The sequence below is a fragment of the Talpa occidentalis genome, unplaced genomic scaffold (genome assembly GCF_014898055.3).
Source record: "Talpa occidentalis isolate TD23 unplaced genomic scaffold, MPIMG_talOcc4v2.1 talOcc4.6, whole genome shotgun sequence".
In the NCBI taxonomy this organism is placed as follows: Eukaryota; Metazoa; Chordata; class Mammalia; order Eulipotyphla; family Talpidae; genus Talpa; species Talpa occidentalis.
In genome coordinates, this window is record NW_023604972.1 from 49,397,553 (window position 1) to 49,407,006 (window position 9,454).

At 39.0% G+C, this 9,454-nt stretch overlaps 1 long non-coding RNA gene across 1 annotated transcript; it reads right to left on the bottom strand.

Annotated features, from left to right (window-relative positions):
- Positions 1-661: 661 nt before the first annotated feature.
- Positions 662-9,041, bottom strand: LOC119261105 (uncharacterized). The gene is made up of 3 exons (XR_008549211.1): positions 8,978-9,041; positions 1,738-1,897; positions 662-745 (listed from the first exon to the last, which is right to left on the bottom strand). It is a non-coding gene; the product is annotated as an uncharacterized LOC119261105 (long non-coding RNA).
- Positions 9,042-9,454: the final 413 nt, after the last annotated feature.

The window sequence follows — 9,454 nt, forward strand, 5'->3', positions numbered from 1 at the left end:
CACAGCTCATGCCTAGAGGGCAAGACAATCAACACACAAATGCCTGCAAATCACTCAGATTCTGTCACTAACTGGGAAATCTCCACTAGGGAGCACAGGGAGCTTGAGTGGTTTACCCCTTCTCTCATATCAGATCAGATGGAGGGTCAGAAAGAAGGCGATATTTCTCTCTCTCTCTCTCTCTCTCTCTCTCTCTCTCTCTCTCTCTCTCTTACACACACACAGACACACACACACGCACAAACACACATGTATGTACACACATGGATGCATGTGCACACACACACATGCATGCACGCACACACACACATACGCATGGTGCATGCCTTTGTATTCAGTCTGTTCTCAGCTCTTATAGTCAGAAATGAAATTAAGTAGCATGGAAACACCCAACGTAGAGCCTGTTCATGGGACCCAATGTGTTCTTGCAATCTCTTCAGAGGCATACCTTGATAAACAAAATTTGGAAAAACAAATATTTAGATTAAGAAATTCCCCAATTTCCTTTGAGTGTTTACACAAACTAAAATTTCAAAAATAGTGTTAATTAAAGGTTCCTACCAAACATAAAAGACACACACACACACACACACACACACACACACACACATCATTTTAAAAGGCCAGGAGAAAACAAAGAATCAACAAACTTTTACCTTGCCTAGTTGTTCTTCACTTTGTGTATTTTCTGAGAGGTAATCTTTCAACAACACAGTGACAGTCACACACATTCCACTGATTCTGCCTGGAAAAAGCAAAACACGAGAAAGAAAAACCTATTCCAAAATAATAGAAGATGCCATGTCACTCCACTTAACCTTAGCATCTAAATCTCAGTGGCTTGCAAATATTTGGACAACAACATTTTTTTAAACCAATTGAGCCTGAGTCTTTTTTTTTTTCATAGACAAAATGGGGTGTAGGTCAGAGTTATGGGGGGGGGCGGTGAGAGGATTCACTGGAGACAGAGTGGGGAACAGAATTTACAGATCTCTTGAAATATACTGCTAAGGGGAGCAGCAGGCAAGAGAGGAGAGGTCTGCTGCGCCCTATGTGGGTTAGCTCCCTGGCTGGGGATCGAACTCAGGCCAAAGGGTAATAGCACTCACACTTAACCCCTAGGCCACCAGGGAGACCCCTGAGACAGCAAGATGTTTTACATTCTGGCTACTCAATATGTTGGTCACAAACCAATTCCATTGGAATCGCCCAGAAGCTAATTAGAAATACAGAATCCCAGGCCCCGCCAAATCAGCAACCCAGCTCCTCAGGGGATCTATTTGCTTAGAAAAGTACTGCTCTAGAGCAAGAATCTCCACCGCACTAAGTGTGCAACTCTGGGCACACACTAATGATCTATTAGGCTCTGAAAAGAAATTGCACAACTGCAATTTTCTATTTTATATTAGTATTTATCTGATCTTTATTTGTATTTGTTATTATCTCCAAAAAGTAATTCAGTTTTTCTACTATTTGACACTGAGTTTCTCAGTGGTATATGTACAAACTTACAAATATAGTTATGTTGGAAGTGTGAACTCAACATCTTTTTAACTGGTGAAGATGTCTATTTAACAATTGGAGTGATACTTCTAGCTCAGTACTAGTCTAAGTAGGCCACCTTTCCACTGGAAAATTCCACTATCACATGGTGACTAATGTCTCCAGCCTCCTCCCAGTGTCTTCATAAATACGTGCAGTGGCATACCGCAGTGCTTCCCTGGGACCACACCTCACCATTTGTCCTGAGGTGCTAGCCTGGCATGCACTTCAGCTAGTCAGCACAGGATGGGGCCACAGATACCACATGACCTCTTCTGCAGGAAAATTTCTCCAAACTTCACTTTACACCTACACCATATAGTATTGGTGTGTTCTGCAGGTCCTTTGCAAAAACCTAAACATATAAACAGATAATTATAGACATATAGGCCCATATAAACAGATAATTATCCTCCAATAAAATAATTAACTCATTTCATTTGTAGCTGGTAGAATGAAGGAAAAGTGCAGGAAAGTCAGGGAAAGGGCCTCTGAGGAGGTAACATTTGAATGGCGACATAAGGGCCTCCCTGGTGGCATAAGGGATTAAGTGGCAGCACTGTGAAGATATCCACAGCCACAACAGCACAGCATGAGTTCAATCCCCGGCCAGGGAGCTAACCCACATGACACAGCAAACCTCTCCTGTTTGCCCTGCTGCTTCCTCACAGTGTATTTCAGTCAGTCAGTGCATCTGTTCTGCTCCCCACTCTATCTGTGGTGAATCCTCTCACCCTTTACATCTCTGGCCTGTACCCCAGTTCTTGTATGCATAAATAAATCTTTTTTAAAAAAATGAATGGCGACCTAAGGACTGAACATGACTTAGAAGCATTCAGGGCAGAAGTAACAAATGCAAATACTTACATGAAAAAGGAATTTTGAACAGATTAGATTCTGAATAATGGCTGGTGTGGCTGAATGTTAATCACTTAATCACTTAAGTCCCAGCTTGAACTCATTTAAAAGCAGACCCTGAGTCAAGGGCTGGATGCAAAAGTTAATTTGGGAAGTAATCAAGTGATGGAGATTGAAGAGAAAGTAGCAAAGCACGTCAATAAGAGAGTCACTAATGAACATTGTGGGCAAGGAGGGCTCAATCCTGGAGGGGGTCCCACAGGAGGTTGCATGAAACTTGCCTCGACATTTTCCCACTGAGAGCCTGGGAAGCTGGGCACATCTCTGCCTATTCTCAGGCCTCATTGTTTCAGAGAAGTTTCTTCAGTGTTAACTCTCACCATGTACACAAGATAAGGAGGGGCCATTGGCCCAAGAATGTCCTTACCAAATACAGGTAGATGCCCAAATACAGGTAAATAAGCCATCATCTCAGCTTTTCCAGAAATTTCCTGGTTTTCTGCTGAAAGACTAGCATCTTGAGAGCTCACTGAAATAAATGGAGATGATTGATCTCTGACTTAGGAACAATCCACAGATGACCTATGGAGTCAGTCAAGGGGATACACTCAGCAGTGTATTTCAGTCAGTCAGTGCATCTGTTCTGCCCCCCTACTCTATCTGTGGTGGGGACTGACAGCATCTGCAAAATGTCATCAAAATAGTCCACAACTGTACCCTCTCTAGATCCTGAAATATCAATGACACTTTGTTACCAAGAAGAGAGAATCAATGACATGCCTTTGCAACACTGAAGAATATTATGAAACTGGACATTAATATTTGCAGAATGAACATTAATAACACAACTGACTAGTTTCCTTTCACTGCTGTGGCTTAAAACAAAACAAACTCACAATCTTATCAGTCTGTAGGTAAAAGTCTAAAATGGTTGGCAGGGCTGATTCTTCCAAAGGCTCTTCCAGAATTCATTGCCTTACGTTTTCCAGCTTCTAGAGGCCACCTGCATTCTTTGGCTTGTAGCAGTATCACTCCAGTTTCTGTTTCTGCTATCAAATGTTCCCTGACTCTGACCCTCCCACTCCCCTCTTTGTGATTACATCTGCCCAACCTAAATATCAGGGTAATCTCTCCATTTTAAATTAATTACTAGTCTACCTACCACGATGTCCTCAATTCTAAGGCACATTTAGCTGTATGATGTGCATCAACCTAATAGCATCTTTGAGGGGTAAGAACCACTATCACATTAAATGTGTATTTTAATACATATCCTGATTTCAGAAATGTGAGGCACTACATCTCAAAATAGAGCACCTATGAAAAGACAGCAAGCAGCACAGAGCTGAGATTTTATAGGTATTCATTCAGGGTCTACATTCAGAGCCTGAGGTGAAAAGTGAATATATTAACTCAATAAATATTTTTTGAATCTCTACCAGGTACTAGACCCAGAAAATACAGCAATAAATGACACAGCCTCTGCCCACTGGAGCTTAGTCTGGGGGAGCAGCAGATAGTAACTGTTCCCCAGGGAGAGAGGCATGCAGTGAGAAGAAGGAAGCAGAGGGAGGCAGGGCGCTGAGGGAGAACCCACTTCAGGTGGAGCAGGTCACAAAAGGTAAGTAAGGAGCTAATGTTTAAGCAGAGACCTCAGTGAAAACATGGAGAATGGGATTTTAGTCAAAGGGTAGCCCAAGCAAAAGACTATGAGGCAAAAAGAAGTTTGACACAGAAACTTTCATCCATTCCCCAGGAAAGATATTTTCCAACTGCCACTCTCCCCACTTTGAAGCATAATGCCACTCAGGTAACATTAACTACAAACTTTATAGAAAATTCCACTATTTTCCACTTTATCTTATGGTTGGATGAAAGACTGAGTGGGATAAGAAGAGGTACCAAGTTGGATATGAGAGAATTACAGCAAAAATGTCTATTTTATCTTTCATTTAAACTTGTGTTAAATGCCTAGCCTGGGGGTAGCAAGAGACAGACCCAAAGAAAATGTAGTATTCTCATCTTCCTACTTTCTGCTCCCTTCAAAAATGGTTTAGTTAATTTAAATATTCAGTTAGGCATTTCTTTCTTTTTCTTCTGTCCAATACACTTTCAACACTCCAAAACTTCTAGCACCTCCATCCTAGTACACACTACCTCAACCCTCCTGAAGCATTGTCCCTTTATCAGAAAGTCAAAACTGATAAGTATGTGAGTGTGTCCTAGGGAAAACAAGACACAGGCCCATCCCCAGACCAGAGATGAGCCAACCGAGTCTTGTACCTAGTGTGGGTGAAGGGCCATGACCAATGTCTGCTTGATTAAGGCCCATTAAAGAAACTAAGTATAAATCTTAGTCCTTCTCAAGTCCTCTGGAAAATCCCCAACATCATTATGACAGCTACAAATTTCCAATTATTAATGGTTCTTAGTCTAACAGACTGCAGCAGGGACTTGACTGGTTAGAAAAATGCTAGCGAGAACCAGTTACCCAAACAAAAGGGCAAACACACAAGCACAAAGCCTTTCCCTGGAGCAGTTCAAAGATTCAGAATCTTGTAGCTTTAGAGGAAAATCTGGAGGTGACTCATTAGTGGTAAGAAGGTAAAATCTCAAGCTGTGGCTCATGACTAAATCATGTTAACAGAATGCTTTCCCATTAACCTTGAATTATACATCTCAACAATGTTAGCGCACATGAAATTTGCAATCAAGATAGTTATGACTAATATAAATACTATTCAGAGTTGTATATGAAATAGAAATTATGATTTTTGAATATCATATTTTTCATGAAAATATTTTAAAAATTACTCACATGCATCTGAAGGTTATCTTAAAAATAAATCATTATAAGACAAAAACAGAGAACACAGCAACTCAATTGCTGTGGATGTTTAACACATCCACTAGATTTTCAGAAGCAAATCTATATGATTCCACTATTGTTAGAACAGTGCTTTTAAAGTCATATTTTTCCACATTTAAAGTGTCTTGACCCAAGTTCTACAGGAAACAGTGAGGGCCTGAAAATTTATAATTGCATTTGATCTGAATATAAAAACAACCAAGAAAGCAGGAAATTTTCAATAACAGCCTGGATTAAACTTTATACTTTCCAGACTGTAAATCATAGGTTTGTTGGACACCCTTACAGGTTCAATGATGCAAGCAATTTTATTGCAGGCTGGTGTGATGCCCACTGAAATGAAATGTGAAACAATACCTACAGGGAGATGTTCAGCCTGATCCATGAAGATTTGACCATAAGCCACTCATTAGTGTTAATGGAGCATGGTTCTCAAATTCCAGACACCTTGGAATTTTACTGTCTGTAGAAAAAGTACATCAAAGAAGCAGCACCAGCTATGATCTGGGGAAACTGAAGATTTAAAAAAGTGTTTTCGTCTAGTAGACTTGAAGGGAAATAAAGTCTCAAGCTCTACTTTCACTAAAATGTCAACACAGAATTTTTTTTTAGAAACTCATCTGGAAATAATCACCCAAAATGACCTTCCATTGTTGCTCTTCTGTCTCCTACCAATGTACCTGAATTGCCTGAACCGATACGGAGGACAGCAATTCTGCCTTACACTTTCTTAAAATTAAGCTTTGTGTTTGGTCTTAAATGATGCTCAGGAAATAATTCTTGACAAGAAAGAAAAAGGGAAAGGGAGAAGAAAAGGATATAAAAATATGCTCAAATGTACTCGAATAGGCAATATAACTATAGATTAAAAACAGACACCCAAAGAAGGAAAAACATGGAACAGTTTTTCTCCTGTAATTTCAAGTAAGAACATCCAACACCCCTAATTAAACCCAGCTTAGAAGATGCCATTTTGTCATTCAAAACTGGCCATTCCTTGGCTTAGATGAAGCACTTCTTGACCTTCTTGTCACTCATTCAACTGAGGTTAGTGTAATAGTTTAACCTTAATGGTATTTACCCTATTCTTGCTCAGCTAACAGTAAGACATGACAAGTGGATTTTTATTTAAGTGTCCTCTTGGATGGCATCCTAGTGAGATAAGATAGCACAAAAGAAATAACGTCTGCAGGCACACATTACTAATGAGGGGTGAAGTTAATTGGTGTGTGGCAACGCAGTGACTCCTTGTTGGCAAAACCACACAGTGTCACTAACAAAATTCTAACCTCCAGTAATGCTTTGTAATGCCTGCTGTATTATAGAAGTTCATACCTTGCTGTCAGAGTTGACAATTATCCTTGAGAAAGATTGATATTCCTAAATTAGGTAGTCAACAATATTAATTTACTTAAGGACTTTTCCAAACACTGGCATCTTTTTTCCTATTCTAGTAATAGCTACATGTGCCAAGTATGATAATAAATGTTTCATGCACATTACCTGCTAAAAGCAAACCTGAAGGGTAAAATTTCCTTCATCATTATATATATGAGGAAGTTCAGAGAGGTTAAATAACTTATGAAAGATCACACAGCTCTTCAGTGGCAGAGTAAGGAACTGTAACCGCTTAGATTCTAAAGCCCCTTAGTGGAAACACAACTCATGACCTGAAAACTCATCCCACATTCATGAAGTAAGACCTGAATTCTTTTTTTCATCATTTTTGGAACCAATTACCATGTCTCTCTTATTCTTGTAGGAAAGAAAAGGCTTATAAATGAAAAAACAAACAAAAACCTCATGAGAGTAGCAACCAGAGACAACCCTGTTAACATTTTTTATAACTTCCTTCTTCCTGAAAAATATTGGATGATTTCGCTTATAGGCAAAATATAGGGAGACCGAACAAAGGGTTAGAAAAAAAGACAAAACTTGCAGGAAAATTATAGATCTGAGTCATACAGTAGGGGAGGGGGAGGGAGATGGGTCAAAATAAGGGAGGGAAGAGCACAAGGGACTGTGGTGATGAATCCCCGGGTGCTGGGGGGGGGGGGAAGCAAGGGGGCCACACCTGAGGGGAGAAATTAAATATTTTAAAAAATGAACAAAGATGTAAGGATATAAAAAAGTTTAATTTAAAAAAATTTCCTCCTCCCTATACAGTTTTGATTAGCCAATTGTACCATAAATATAGCTTTTGAATCTCAAGGAGATTTGAGGAAGGTAAGTGTACAGGACTATATTTTAAACTTAATATATTAAAATAACAAACATTAATCAGAATTTCTTAGGAAGACTGATAACCAGCCTTTCATATTTCAGAATATGGCTTAATGCATTGGTTTAAATGCATTGATTAAAGAAGTTGATTTAAAGCAACTTAAATTTATTCTAATATCACTATTACAGATTTCCTTCAACTTTCCTGAGCTGCATAACTTTATAAATTTCCCTAATGACAGGAAAACGCCAGAGAGGACTGTACAACTCTGCAAAGTCGGGAGTAAGCAAATAGGAAATTAAAAATTGTGAGCAAAAGGACATTAAACAGATTTTCTTCAGTTGTTTTAATTAGTCTAACTGAATTTTAATTATCACAATTCTTCACCAGACACTAGTAAATGTGCCGAAACCATCTTGTAAAATTAACAAAGCTTTAACACTACAAGACCTTGTTTAATCTTACTCTGTTCTGCAATTGCAAAACAAAAAGTGATTTAAGCAAGTCGGTAGAGCATTTGAAGCAAGCAAGTTTTCTGTTTTTGCATATTCATTCAACTGTAATCTCCATGAAGGCAAGGATGCTTCGATCTTATTTTTTGTTGTAGACATGGTATCTAGCATTGTTCATTAGTAAGTGAATGCATGTAAAAAAAAAGATTGCATCTTTTCTCTCCTCAAAAGGCTATGAAGTTCAGAAAGGCAAGGATTATAACCTTTATTCCTTCTTCATACAAAAAAATTTAGCAAAGGTTTGAGTAACTTGGGATTAGTCAATAGATACTCCTTAGCAAATACATTCTCTAGCAAGGAACAGCTTTTGCCATCCCCCAATGCAACAGAAAGACAGTCTATACTCTAAACCCATAATCACCTCTGTGATCCCAGGAGGTGTAAAATCTGCTGTTTCTCTCCATCACTCCCACAGGAAAAAGGAAAAATAAAATTTAAAGGCATCATTGTCCAGTGACCGTCAGAGAAACGTCTTGTTATTCTCTGTGGTGATAGAGTCATGAGGTTAACACCAAAGACTATAAATGCAACTGGAGTCAAGGCCTGCCCCTGCAAATCCATCCAGGTATTTCTACTTGCCTCTTCTTACATATGCTTGTGTAGGTTTCTCTTTGTCATAGGGATGATTTCATTCAAAAACATGAAAGTTTGGGGTGATGAGGTAGAAAACGGCCCCATCTAGGAAGATTTTCTGATCCTAACATGGAACATCTGAACCCTGATTCATTTCATTCCCGCTCATTGACCTCTATCAGACTAGATCCTAGATTCTGTTACCTGCCTGACTCCTTTATTTTATCATCACTAGATAATTTGATATGTTCACTTAACCTGACCCATTGCTCAACTGAGTTTGTTACTAGATTTGCTCTGATAGGCATAATAGTTTCTGACACCATCGTTACTCCTACTCCCTAACATCTCCCTAACCTACTACTTCCAGCTGTTGTTGTCGCCTTTCTGCCCACTTACCTGCAACCATCTGCCTCCCACAACAACCACGATCACAAACATTAGATTCTTCACAGAAGTTAACTGACATCCCTGAAAATGAAAGGCTTTGAATTATATGAAGGTCACACACACACACACACACACACACACACACGCGCGCGCATATTTTAACAAAATTTATACAATACAAAAAATAGAATATAAAGCCCAAGGAATAACCCCTAAATGTGCATTCTTCTAAGTTACTTCCTATTAAGCATTTTACCTAAGGCAGAAGAATTTTGTTTCATCTATGTTATTCATCAACTTGGATAGAGTCACCAAGAAGAAACAATCGTGTATGAGCATATGATATAGTCGATATATACCTTTGAGCACTAATTGCAGAGTAAATCAACTGCCATGAACTGAAGTATGAGGGCTCTGTTGCAATTCCATACCTATTTGTTCCTTGGTTGAATGCTTTGACTCCAAAAACATTTCTATTTAGAATGT